This window comes from Ornithorhynchus anatinus, chromosome 10 (genome assembly GCF_004115215.2).
Source record: "Ornithorhynchus anatinus isolate Pmale09 chromosome 10, mOrnAna1.pri.v4, whole genome shotgun sequence".
Classification (NCBI taxonomy): domain Eukaryota; kingdom Metazoa; phylum Chordata; class Mammalia; order Monotremata; family Ornithorhynchidae; genus Ornithorhynchus; species Ornithorhynchus anatinus.
This window is the reverse complement of record NC_041737.1, coordinates 37115408-37126794: the sequence shown is the minus strand read 5'-3', so window position 1 is coordinate 37126794 and position 11387 is coordinate 37115408. Positions and strand designations below refer to the sequence as shown.

The following is an 11387-nucleotide window of genomic DNA, read 5'->3' as shown; positions in this document are numbered from 1 at the left end:
AGAGTGTTTATTTTTGTTTTACAAACTCTCGGAAACCCACTCTCGGACACACACACATACACTCGAACGCAGAGCGAGCGAGGGAGCGAGCGCGATCTGGCGTTTCGACGCCCACTTTCTCTGCGCCCAACTCTCCGGAAAAGTCAACATCTTCAACTTTCCGAGCCGCTCGCTCAGTCCCGCCCCCCGGGACTCGCCGGGACCCGCCGGGACCCGCCGGGACCCCCCCCGAGACCCCCCCGGGACCCCCCCGGGCCCAGGAGTGGGGTGTCGGCAAGCGAGCCGGGGGTGTCGGGGGTGTCCCCTGCCCTGCCCTGCCCTGCCCTGCCCCATGTGACAGCTGCCCCGGCGCGGGGCGGGGGATGAAGGCGGGGAGGGGGGGCGGATGGCGGAGCGGAGGGTGCGGGGGTGCGGGGGGCGGGGGGGGGGGGGGGGGGGCGGTGTCCGCCACCAAAGTTTGCGGCGGCCGCGGGAGCCGGGGAAGACGCGAAAGTAAGAAAGTGAAGGCGCAGCCGGAGGTGGGAGGTGGGCGGGCGGGAGCGGAGAGAGGGGCAGGAGGAGAGCGGGGAGGCACCAACTTACCGGGCGGCGGCGGCGGCGGCGGCGGCGGGGGCGGAGGGGGCGCTGGGCGGCCCGGCCCCGGCCCCGGCCCCGGCCGAGCTGAGCTGAGCCGAGCCGAGCCGAGCCGAGCCGAGCCGAGCGAGGGGGTCCCGTGCCGGGCGGCGGCGGCGAAGGCGGCGGCGAAGGCGGAGGAGGAGGAGGAGGAAGGAGGAGCAGCAGCCCCCCACCCACGGCGCACCCACCCTCTCTGCAGCTGCGGGCCGGGACCGGGGACCGGGAGCCGGGGCCGGGGCGGAGGGCAGGGGCCGGGGGCGGGCGGCGGGACCGGCGGGCGGGCGGGGAGGGGGTCTCGGCTGGAACCGCAGGCGGCGGCGGCGGCATCAATGGGCGGGCGGAGGGGGAGGGGAAGGAGGGAGGGAGGGAGGGAGGGAGGCGCGGGGGGAGGCGGCGCTGGGGCCCCCGGAGCCCGGGCCGGGCGGGGGGGCGGGGGCGGGGGCGGGGGCCGGGCACGGGGGGGCAGGGCGGGGGCGGCGGCGGCAGCTGCACGCGCCGCCGGGTCTGCCGCTCTCCCGGAGGCTCGCGCCGTCTCGCGCAGTATCTCCCCCCCCCCCGCCCCCCAGCACCCCCGACACCCCCCGGCCCTCCCTCCTCCCCCCCCCGCGTGTGTGTGTGTGTGTGTGTGTGTGCGAGCGCGCTCGTGTAGTCGGCGAGGCACAGCCCCCCCCCCCCCGCTATCTCCCCCGGGATCTTCCCTCCGCAAAGAGGGGGGTGGGGGGTCCCCTTCCAGCTGGCCACAACGAACGGCCAGAAGGGGATTCCTCGCCACCCCCCCCCAATCCACAAAATAAACGGGGGGGCTCCGAAAGTGGTACGGGTCGGGGTCCTCTCCCCATCCCTTCCCCCCTCCCCGATCCCCGGGGTCGTTGGGGGCGGGGGTCGCGGGAGGGACATTGTTGTGGTCTGCGGCAAAGCGGCCCGGCTGACGTCAGGTCCACCTGCTATGTAAACAAACCCGGGAGAACTTGTTTGTGCTCCGAGGCCTCCGCGCCCCCCGCCCCCAACCCCCGCCCGCCCGCCCGCTCCTCCTCCTCCTCCTCCTCCTCCTCCTCCTCCTCCTCCGGCTCCTCCCCCTCCTCCCGGCTTCTGCCCCCGCTCCTACCCTCCGCACCACCAATTTAGCCGAGGCTGGGGGGAGTGGGAAGGGAAGCGGAGGGGGCGGAGGAGGAGAGCCGCCAGCCCTTCTGCCGTATTGGCAGCGCCGAACAGTTGGTTGTCTGCTGCTGCCTCTTGGCAAAGCCCACGGCGCGCTGCCCTGCCCCTGCCCCTGCCCCTGCCCTTGACCCTGCCCTTGCCCCTGCCCCTGCCCCTGCCCCTGCTGGGGGCTCCCCGGGGCCCGCAGCCCTTTGGGGGCAGAGTCCGGCCCCGGCCCGGAGGAGCCCCGGGGTCAGAGGCGGGTCGGGCGGGCGCCTGGGGATGGGGTGGGGGTCGGGGGTCGGGGGTCGGGGGTCGGGGTCGGGTCCCCCGGGGGCTGCGGGTCCGGGCTCGGGCGGCCGATGGACCTGCCGCTCTTGCCGACTTCCATTTTCCGGGGGAGAAAGTTCAGCCCCTCTTCCCTGCTGGGGGGCGGAGGGGGAGGACTTGGGGCCCCGGGAGTCGGAGACGAAGCCGAGGCCTGGAGCTCGCTCCTACCCGCCCCTCAGTCGATCGATTGGCGGCGAAAAGGAAGGAGCGCGCTGGGCAGAACCCAGAGGGAGCGCGTTGGGCTTCTCGGGGCGGGCAGGGGGGCGGGCAGGGGGGCGGGGGCCTCCTCCCCCGTCTCTCTCCGTGTCCCCCATCGCCCATCGGCCCATCGGCCCGTCGGCCCTCGGCCGCGCAGCCCGCAGTTCCCCCACGGGGTCCGGCTCGGCCGCCGCTCCGCTCGCTTCTGCCCCGGCTCCCGCCCGCCCCCCTGCCCCGGTGCCCTGGCCCAGACGCCGGGCCGTCGGATGGCCGGGGCGTTGGAAACTTTTCCGCCAACTTCTCCTCGGGGCCCCGTTGTCCGGCCCCGCCGCCGCCGCCGCCGCCGCCGCCAGCTCGTCCGGCGTCCCCATCCTAAGGGAGGGACCGACCGACCGAAGGACGGACGGAGGGAGGGAGGGAGGGAGGGAGGCCGGCCGGCTGCCTAGACCGCAGGCGCCGGGCCCGGACCTGGAACCCGGGCAGCGAGAGGTTTTTCTCCCCCCCGCCAACCTCCCGCCGCCACCCCAGGATCCCCCTGATGGGTCCGGCCCCGGTGGTCCGGGGAAGGGTCCGGCCCCGGTGGTCCGGGGAAGGGTCCGGCCCCGGTGGTCCGGGGAAGGGTCCGGCCCCGGTGGTCCGGGGAAGGGTCCGGCCCCGGTGGTCCGGGGAAGGGTCCGGCCCCGGTGGTCCGGGGAAGGGTCCGGCCCCGGCCCCGGCCCCGGCCCCGGCCCCGGGGGGAGGCAGATGTCCCGAAGAAGGCGGAGAGGTGGTTTCCCCGGTCGCCGCTGGGCAGGCGGGGGAGGGGGGCAGAACGGCAGATGCCTAATCTGTCTGCCCGTCTGTGTCTGCTCTCCAAACAAGCCCCCCCCCCCCCCCCCCCCCGGGTCCCGACCCCCCCTTGGGGGTCCGGTTCGATTCCTGGGAGGGTCGGGTGGGGGGAGAGGAGGGCAGAACCCCTGAAAGGGCGCCCTGCCCCTGGGCCGTGTAGGGTCACCCCGACAAACCGAGAGGCGGGAGCCCCCCGCTCCGCTCCGGCCGGGCCCCCCACACCCCCCGACCCCTCCGGCTGCCCTGCCCTGTCCATCCCCCCCATCCCCGGGGGCGGCAGAGAAGGGGAGGGGGGCTTCGGCCGGCCGGTGTCGGCCCCCTCCTCCGAGCCCTCCGACTCCCAACTTGCAGCCAATGCGCTCAGCCCGGGTTCGGGAGGTGAAAGTTCAGGCCCAGGACTCTCTTGCCCCCTTCCCTCCTCCCCCCCGCCACGGACACACACACACACACACACACACACAGACACATGCACACTCACACGGAGACACACACAGAGACACATGCACACTCACATGGAGACACACACACACACACATGTACGCAGTCACACTCCCTCGCCCGCGTCAGGACCGGCTGCGGGCCCTTCCACTCTTTATTTCTTCTCGGCGTTTCCCGGGCGCCCCCCCGGGCCCCAAACAGTGTGGCCTTTGTTCCTCGCCGCGGACTGGGAGCCCCGCTCCGCGCGTCCGTGCCAAAGGCCGAAGGGCCGCCCTCCCCCCGCCCGAAAAAACCAAAAGAAGAAAAAGTGGAAATGAAAGAGAAGAAAGAAAAGCGAGAAGGCGAGGGCCGCGGGGCTTCCGGCGGCCGGGAAAACCCCGGCGGCACCGAGGGGACGGAAACTTGTTCCCCGGGTCCCCGGCCGGGCCCGGGCCTCCCCCGGCCCCGGAGGGCGAGCTGGGGGGCGGTGGGCTGGGGAGCCCGCGGCCATGGGGTGGGACTCGGCCTCGGCGCCCCCTCCGGGGCCGCACCTCCCCGGGGTCGGGGGGAGGGAGGCACGTGGCGCGGGCCCCCCGGGCCCCTCCTCCCCCTCCTCCCCCTCCTCCTCCTCCTCCTCTTCGCCCCCCCGGAGGGCCCGGCCCGGCCCGGCCCGGCCCGGAGAGGGCAGAGGCGCAAAGTCGGTGGAGTCACACCACCATCTGTCGTTGGCCGGGGGGACTACAAACCCCCCACCCCCATCGCCCGCCGGCCTGACCGCCCCACGGCCCGGGGGCCTCCTCCCGCCCCGCCGTTCACTCACTCACTCACTCACTCACTCACTCACTCTGTAGTATTTATTGAGCGCTTACTACGCGCAGAGCACTGCTCTGCTCCCCCTCTACCACCCCCTTCACCTCTCCTCGGCTAAGCCCTCTTCTCCCCCGTTTCCCTCTGCTCCTCCCCCTCTCCCTTCCCCTCCCCTCGGCACTGTACTCGTCGGCTCAACGGTGTAGATTTTCATTACCCTGTTTAATAAGGTTGGTGTTTGCTAAGCGCTTCCTATGTGCAGAGCACTGTTCTAAGCGCTGGGGTAGGTACGGGGTAAATCAGGTTGTCCCACGTGAGGCTCACGGTTAATACCCATTTTACACACGAGATAACTGAGGCACAGAGAAGTCAAGTGGCTTGCCCACATATTTATTTTGTTCATGAGATGTACATCGCCTTGATTCTATTTATTTGCTATTGTTTTAATGAGACGTTCAGCCCCTTGATTCTATTTATTGCTATTGTTTTTGTCCGTCTCCCCCGATGAGACTGTAGGCCCGTCAGAGGGCAGGGACTGTCTCTGTTACCGATCTGTACATTCCAAGCGTTGAGTACAGTGCTCTGCACATAGGGAGCGCTCAATAAGTACTAATGAATGAATGAATACTAGAGATCTCTGCGGCCGGGCCGGGCCGGGCCGGGCCGGGCCGGGCCGGGCCGGGCCGGACCAGCGGGCTTCCCCGCCCCTGGCCTCTCCCGCGGGCTGCGGGGACATCAGGACCGTCCCTTGCCCCTTTGCCCTTTTGCCCCTTTGCCCCCCACCCCCCGGGCCAAGCCGCCCGGACGCCCTCGGCTCTGCAGAGGGGGAGATGAGGTGGGAAAATTCGGGGCAAGGTGACGGGACACAGGGGGAGAAGGACGGACGGAAAACGCCGCTCATTCCGCTCGTCGGGCCGTAGGGATGAAGAGCCACTGCTCTTAATAGCAATACTGTTGGCATTTGTTAAGCGCTTACTCTGTGCAGAGCGCTGTTCCAAGCGCTGCGGTAGATACAGGGTAATCGGGTTGTCCCTCGTGAAGCTCACGGTCTTAATCCCCATTTTACAGGTGAGGTAACTGAGGCACAGAGAAGTTAAGTGACTTGCCCAGAGTCACACAGCTGACAAGTGGCAGAGCTGGGATTAGAACCCACGACCTCTGACTCCCAAGCCCGGTTTCTTTCCACTGAGCCACGCTAAAATCGTGACCGTAATAATAATTTTAAAAAACCCAACAAACCCTCTGCCAATCGGTAGATTCAACGAGAGGAAAGGCTTCATCAGGGGGAGAGTTTTCCAGGACTGTACCGTCGAGTCATCGAGGAGCATAGCTTTAGATGTCAAGTGGGTAGAGAGATCAACGGAATTTCCCGTTATTGATGCCGTTCCTCTGAAGAAGTCTGCCCTTCACTCACTATCTACTTTGCTCCCAAGCTCACCTTCTAGTAACGTTGCTCTGACTTTTACCCCCTTCCTCCCTAGTTGGATAATGATGATACCGGTTGAGCGTTTACCATGTGCCGAGCATCGTTCGAAGAACTGGGGTAGTTACCAGCTAATCAGGTTGTTCGACCTGTGGCTCACAGTCTTAACGCCCATTTGACAGATGAGGGAACGGAGGCCCGGAGAAGTCAGGTGGATTGCCCAAAGTCACCCAGCAGACAAGTGGCAGAGCAGGGATTAGAACCCTTGTCCTCTGACTCCCAAGCCCTTGCTCTTGCCACTAAACCGCGCTCCTTCTCCCGGACCTCCTTTCAATCCACCAGGACCCAGCCCTCTCACTCTTTAAAGCCCTCCTCAAGTCCCACCTTCCCCTGTAAGCCCCTCTGAGCAATTCACAGACTCCCAGTCCCGTCAGGCTAGCACCCACCCTTAGCACTTTCACTCATTCAATTGCATTATCGAGCGCTTGCTGTGTTGCAAAGCACTGTACTGAGTGCTTGGGAGAGTACAGTCTAACGTCAGACACACTCCCGGCCCACAAGGAGCTCACAGTCTAGAGAGGAGCTCACCGTCTACAGCGCTTGTGCACTTTAATCCTTTCTTTGACACTCACGTGTGTGTATACGTTTCTGTTTATATAAAAACTTTATATTTCTCTGTCCACTCATTGTTTGTTCAGCTGTTTCATCTTTATCCGTTCGCTCTGCTTTCTGGCTTAACCTTTCCTGGCCATCATTGTAAATGATATTTATTATGTGAATCATATCTGCGTGTAATATAAATATATCCACAAATAATTTTAGTCTCTCCCCTTAAATTGTACACCCCTCGAGGGCAGGAAATTCGTGCCTTGCTCCTGTAGCACATCCAAGTGCTTAGTACAGTACCCAGCACTCAGAAGATGCTTAGTAAATGTCATCGGTTGATTGTGCTCTAGAGAGATTTTCTCCCTAGCCCTCCGACTCCTCGCTACCCTCCCGAGATTGGTAGGAGTTGCACAGTTTTTATTTTGTGGATCGGAGGTGTAAGCTCGTTCCGGGCAGGGAACACGTCTACCAACTCTGTTGGCTTGTGCTCTCCCAACTACACTGCCCTGCACACAGCAAGTGCTCAATAAATACGATGGATCGATTGATCGCTCGAGTGCCCAAATGTTGCTCAGAAGTCCCTGTCAGACAGAGAGGAGAACTCAGGTGTTTGTCCCAGAGAAGTCACAGGTACCTGTGGTTGGCTAGCCTACCTATCTAATAGTAAGAGCAGCCTATTTCATGAAAGGTGCCACATTCTGGAATAGATTATTTCTCAGAGGACAGGTTGGAGAGTCAGAATGGGTGTTCTGGTATGAATTATTTGAAATTGCTGCAGCTGAACTCGACTTCACACAGATCCGGGAGGGGAACACCGGGAGCCGAGTGGCAGCCCCGGGAAGGTGACGGGGGTCGGGACATAATAAGCACGGTGGCCTACGGCATTGTTGCCTTATTTCAGGGTGGGATTTACTCCTCTCGCAGCGCAGCGATGGGGACGTCCCAGAAAGCCGAGGGTGGTGTCCCCGTGTCTGGTTCAAGAGCTCCTGGGAGTTAGATCTTTTCTCTGGCTTCCTCCTCACCCCCACCACCCAGTCGTGCATCTCTAGCAACTTCCCAACCTGCTGCCCTCGCTCCAGGGACTTGGCAACTCTGCCGAACCTGACTTTTCAAGCGCAGCAGAGGCCTCCGCTCTGGCCTCAAACCAGATCCAATCCGATGTCTTTCGACTGGAAGCTCCACGTGGAAAGAGGACGTAGGTTTCAATCGGTCGATCAGTGGTTTTTATTGAGCCCGTGCTGCGCCCGGAGCCCTGAACCAAGTGTGTGATTTACTTCCGTTGAACTCTCCCCAGTGCTGCCCGTAGTACGGTGCTCAGCACACAGTAAGCACTTGGTAAATACAAGCGATCGAGGCACTGAGTCAATTCCTCTAATAAATTGCTGATATACCCTCTCTCCCTTCTGCTTTTAAGGGTCAGTGATTCGTGGAGGTCTGCGGTCAGTGCAGGGGAGTCCCCAGCAGCAATCGAGTACAAAATTCTAGCATCCGTCGTGACTTCGAGGAGAAGGCCGTCTATCCCTTCTTGACCTGCTTTGCGTTCCTCAGCGTGAAATGTGTCTGGTAAGGCACATTCAAATCCAATTCTATATGTTCTTCCCCCACTGAGCAGCCTCAGGAAGCTGATGAATTTCCCTCTGCAGCCAAATTTACAAAGCGGTGGCCAGAGGCCTGGTCGGTTGCCAGCTACAACATTGGAAGTTGTAGAGGTCTGGCAACGTTTCCCCAGACCATCTGATGGGCCTCATTTTATGGTCATAATTTAAGCAAAGGTCCCGTTGTTGATTTGCCAAAGAAACTTGCTTCCCCTACTAAACTAGAAAAATAGCTCCTCTTGGATTCAAAGGAGGGAAGAAAAGTTATCGAGAATAATTTTACAGGGTTATCAGAGATCACATGATGGAGGCTAATGGGGTGATACTTTCATCAATCACTCAATCAGTCATATTTATTGAGTGCTTACTGTGTTCAGAGCACTGTACTGTTCTACTTTGTAACTGTTTACCGACATATTCACAGTTCTCATTTCCAGATAAATGGAGATATTAAAAAAAAGAGTGACTTCCCCAGATAAGGCCCAATTTCCTTTTCAAATTTGAAAAAGGAGAAAAAACTACCTTTTCTTGAAGTTTTCCTAATAAGGTTTCCACACAATATAGGTGATAGAGTCTTCAGGCTGGAACAGCTGGCCCTCAGTCCTGGGAAGCAGCACGAAGCAACCGATTGTAGTGGTGGTGGTTTGCCCGGCGCCACCCAAATTCTCTCATCCCTGCCATTCGTGGTCCTGCTGGGTCACAGAGGGCCATGAGCGAGTAGATTTGATCGGGGTGCAGCACGTTACGAAGCCCTTTTAACATGCAGGATCCATTTGCAGCTAACGTGGCCACAGTGTCACAACCAGGCAGGCCGTTGTCATAAACTAAACTCAATTTTCCATCAAGTAGGACCCACATCCAGTTCTTTGTTGACATGCCGGGGAGTGTAGGGGGGAAGCAGGGAGGAAGTGAGAGCACCAGAGCAAATGAGAGAGAGAGAGAGAAGATCCAAGAGTCGCACACAAAGTTTGGCAGTTAGCAAGAGAAGAGAAGGCTTCCAATCAATATCACTGATATGATTAGTGCCAAAGGCCTAATAAGGCGTGTAGATAAAATCTAAAAGTCCGGGTAATTGATCCTAACCGAGGCTGCTCCCTTCACCCCTACTCTTATTGTTCCCCACTCACTCTCTATGTGGGTGACTCCCAAGTTCACCTCTCGAGCAAAGGCTTCTTACTTTAAAGGCCCACCCGCATGGCTTTAGCTACCGTCTTTATGGGGATGTTTCCCAATTCTATCTTTCCAACCTAACTGGCATTCCCTCATTTCCTCTTGTCTCCAGGTCATCTTGACTTTAATGTTCCACAGTGAAGAGTAAAGAATGCCCCGATTTCGTTCATTTAGCAAAACATTTCACTAACTTTTATCTAATTACAGCAAATATTTTAAGACAAGTGGTTGATTAATTTGTAGAAACTCATGCCAGCTGTTTTAGCATAATTAGATCAAAAAGTAAAAAAAAAAAAGGCAATTGCATTTTTTAAACACAGCATGTAGACAAGCACAGTCTTTTAGAAAGGCATTACACCTTATGACCATTTAGGTGTCTCAAGACTGTGTCTAAATGTGGAAATAACCTGAATAATTCAGGCCCCTCCCAAATGCATTTACCGAAATAGCGCAGAAGAATAGGTTTCTACAGCCAGTTCCTTCTTCCACCCTTATTCTTAGATTGTAAATGTCTTGGGAGCCAAGGATCCTGTCTGTGAGCCCACTGTGGGCAGGGACTGTCTCTATTTGTTGCTGAATTGTACTTCCCAAGCGCTTAGTGCAGTGCTGTGCACACAGTAAGCGCTCAATAAATACGATTGAATGAAGGAATGAATGTCTGAATCTCACCTTTGTGTTTTTCCCAATGCTTTGCGCACAGTGATCAAGCAGTCAATGGTTTTTATCGAACAGTTTGCAGATCCCTGTACTAAGGGCTTACTTCTAAGTTTTTTGATAACTCTGCTTAAGATTTTTTTTTTTTCAAAATGTAGGGTCATAACATTTGTGATATTCTCAAAATAACTGTGGCCGCTTCTTCTTTGCAGGTTGACTCTATGGAACCAGACACAGACCTAACCTAAGATTTACAGGATGTGTTACACAACCTTTACCCAAAGGGACATTTTAGAGTCTCATCCCCAAGATCCCCACATTTTCTGAATTTTTCTGAAGTTGAAGTATCTTTTTCATTACTTTTCTGTGATCCTTTGTTGATTCATCTTCTGTATCAATCTTCTTTTCCACCTCCCTAAATTTTGTGAGTGAAGATCAAAGACAAAAATAACCCGAACCGGTGATAAAGATGTGAGATATTTTAGGCATTTGAAGGAAACTCATTGATAATTTCCATGGTTTGTCTAATAACTCAGCCATTAAGGACTATAAATCATACAACACCTTAGCTTGTGAAAAAAGGGTGTCTGTCAGCAGAAATTAGTTTTTGGCTCTCTAGGGTTCTGAATACTGCTTGCCTTGAAATTTGCTTTGAAATAAAAAAATGGCAGCCCGATGTCGAGTCATTCTCGGATTTAATAGGAAGTGGAAAATATTTTAGTGGAGGCCTGACTTTGACTGAATCAATCTTAAAAACTTTTTTTTTTATAATAGTATTTGCTAAATGCTTGCTAAGTGCCAGGCACTGGGGTTGATGGAAGATAATCAGGTTCTACATAGTCCCTGTCTCACCTGGGACTCCCGGTCTTACTATCCGTTTTACAGTTGTGGAAACTGAGGCAAAGGGAAGTTAAGTGACTTGCCCAAGATCACAGAGCAGACAAGTGGCGGAGCTAGGATTAGAACTCAGGTCCTCTGATTCCCCTGTCCATACTCTTTCCCCTAGGCCACATTGAGAAGCAGTGTGCCCTTAGGGGAAACTTTTGATGGAGTGTTCATATGAATGTAGAGCGTTCAGGCTGGGAGCAACTGAGACAGGCAGAAGCTGCAGCAAACCCCATCAATCAGGTAATCAATCAGTGGCATTCAATAAACATTTACTGTGGGCAGAGCACTGTAATAAATGCTTGGTGCTTGCCACTGGATCACTGGGGGGACCCTGCAGCGTAGCCACTGCCAGGGAAATAGCCCATTCCAACCAATCAGTGAGTTGTATTTATTGAGCGCTTAGAACAGCGTTTGGCACAAAGTAAGCGCTTAACAAATACCATCATTATTTATTATCATAATAATAATAATAATATTGTTGGTATTTGTTAAGCGCTTACTATGTGCAGAGCACTGTTCTAAGCACTGGGTAGATACAGGGTAATCAGGTTGTCCTACGTGAGGCTCACAGTTAATCCCCATTTTACAGATGAGGTAACTGAGGCACAGAGAAGTTAAGTGACTTGCCCACAGTCACACAGCTGACGAGTGGCGGAGGCGGGATTCGATAATATTATTATTATTACTGTGGGCAGAGCACTTTACTAAGTACTAGGAAG

At 57.6% G+C, this 11387-nt stretch overlaps 1 long non-coding RNA gene across 2 annotated transcripts; it reads left to right on the top strand.

Moving 5' to 3' along the window:
• The first annotated feature begins 445 nt into the window (after positions 1 to 445).
• On the top strand, positions 446 to 10456 carry LOC103165200. 2 transcript variants are annotated; one of them, XR_003762309.2, is made up of 3 exons: positions 446 to 492; positions 7776 to 7924; positions 9993 to 10456. It is a non-coding gene; the product is annotated as an uncharacterized LOC103165200 (long non-coding RNA). The 2 variants fall into 2 exon arrangements; XR_484470.2 differs by lacking the exon at positions 446 to 492 and adding an exon at positions 6276 to 7556.
• Positions 10457 to 11387: the final 931 nt, after the last annotated feature.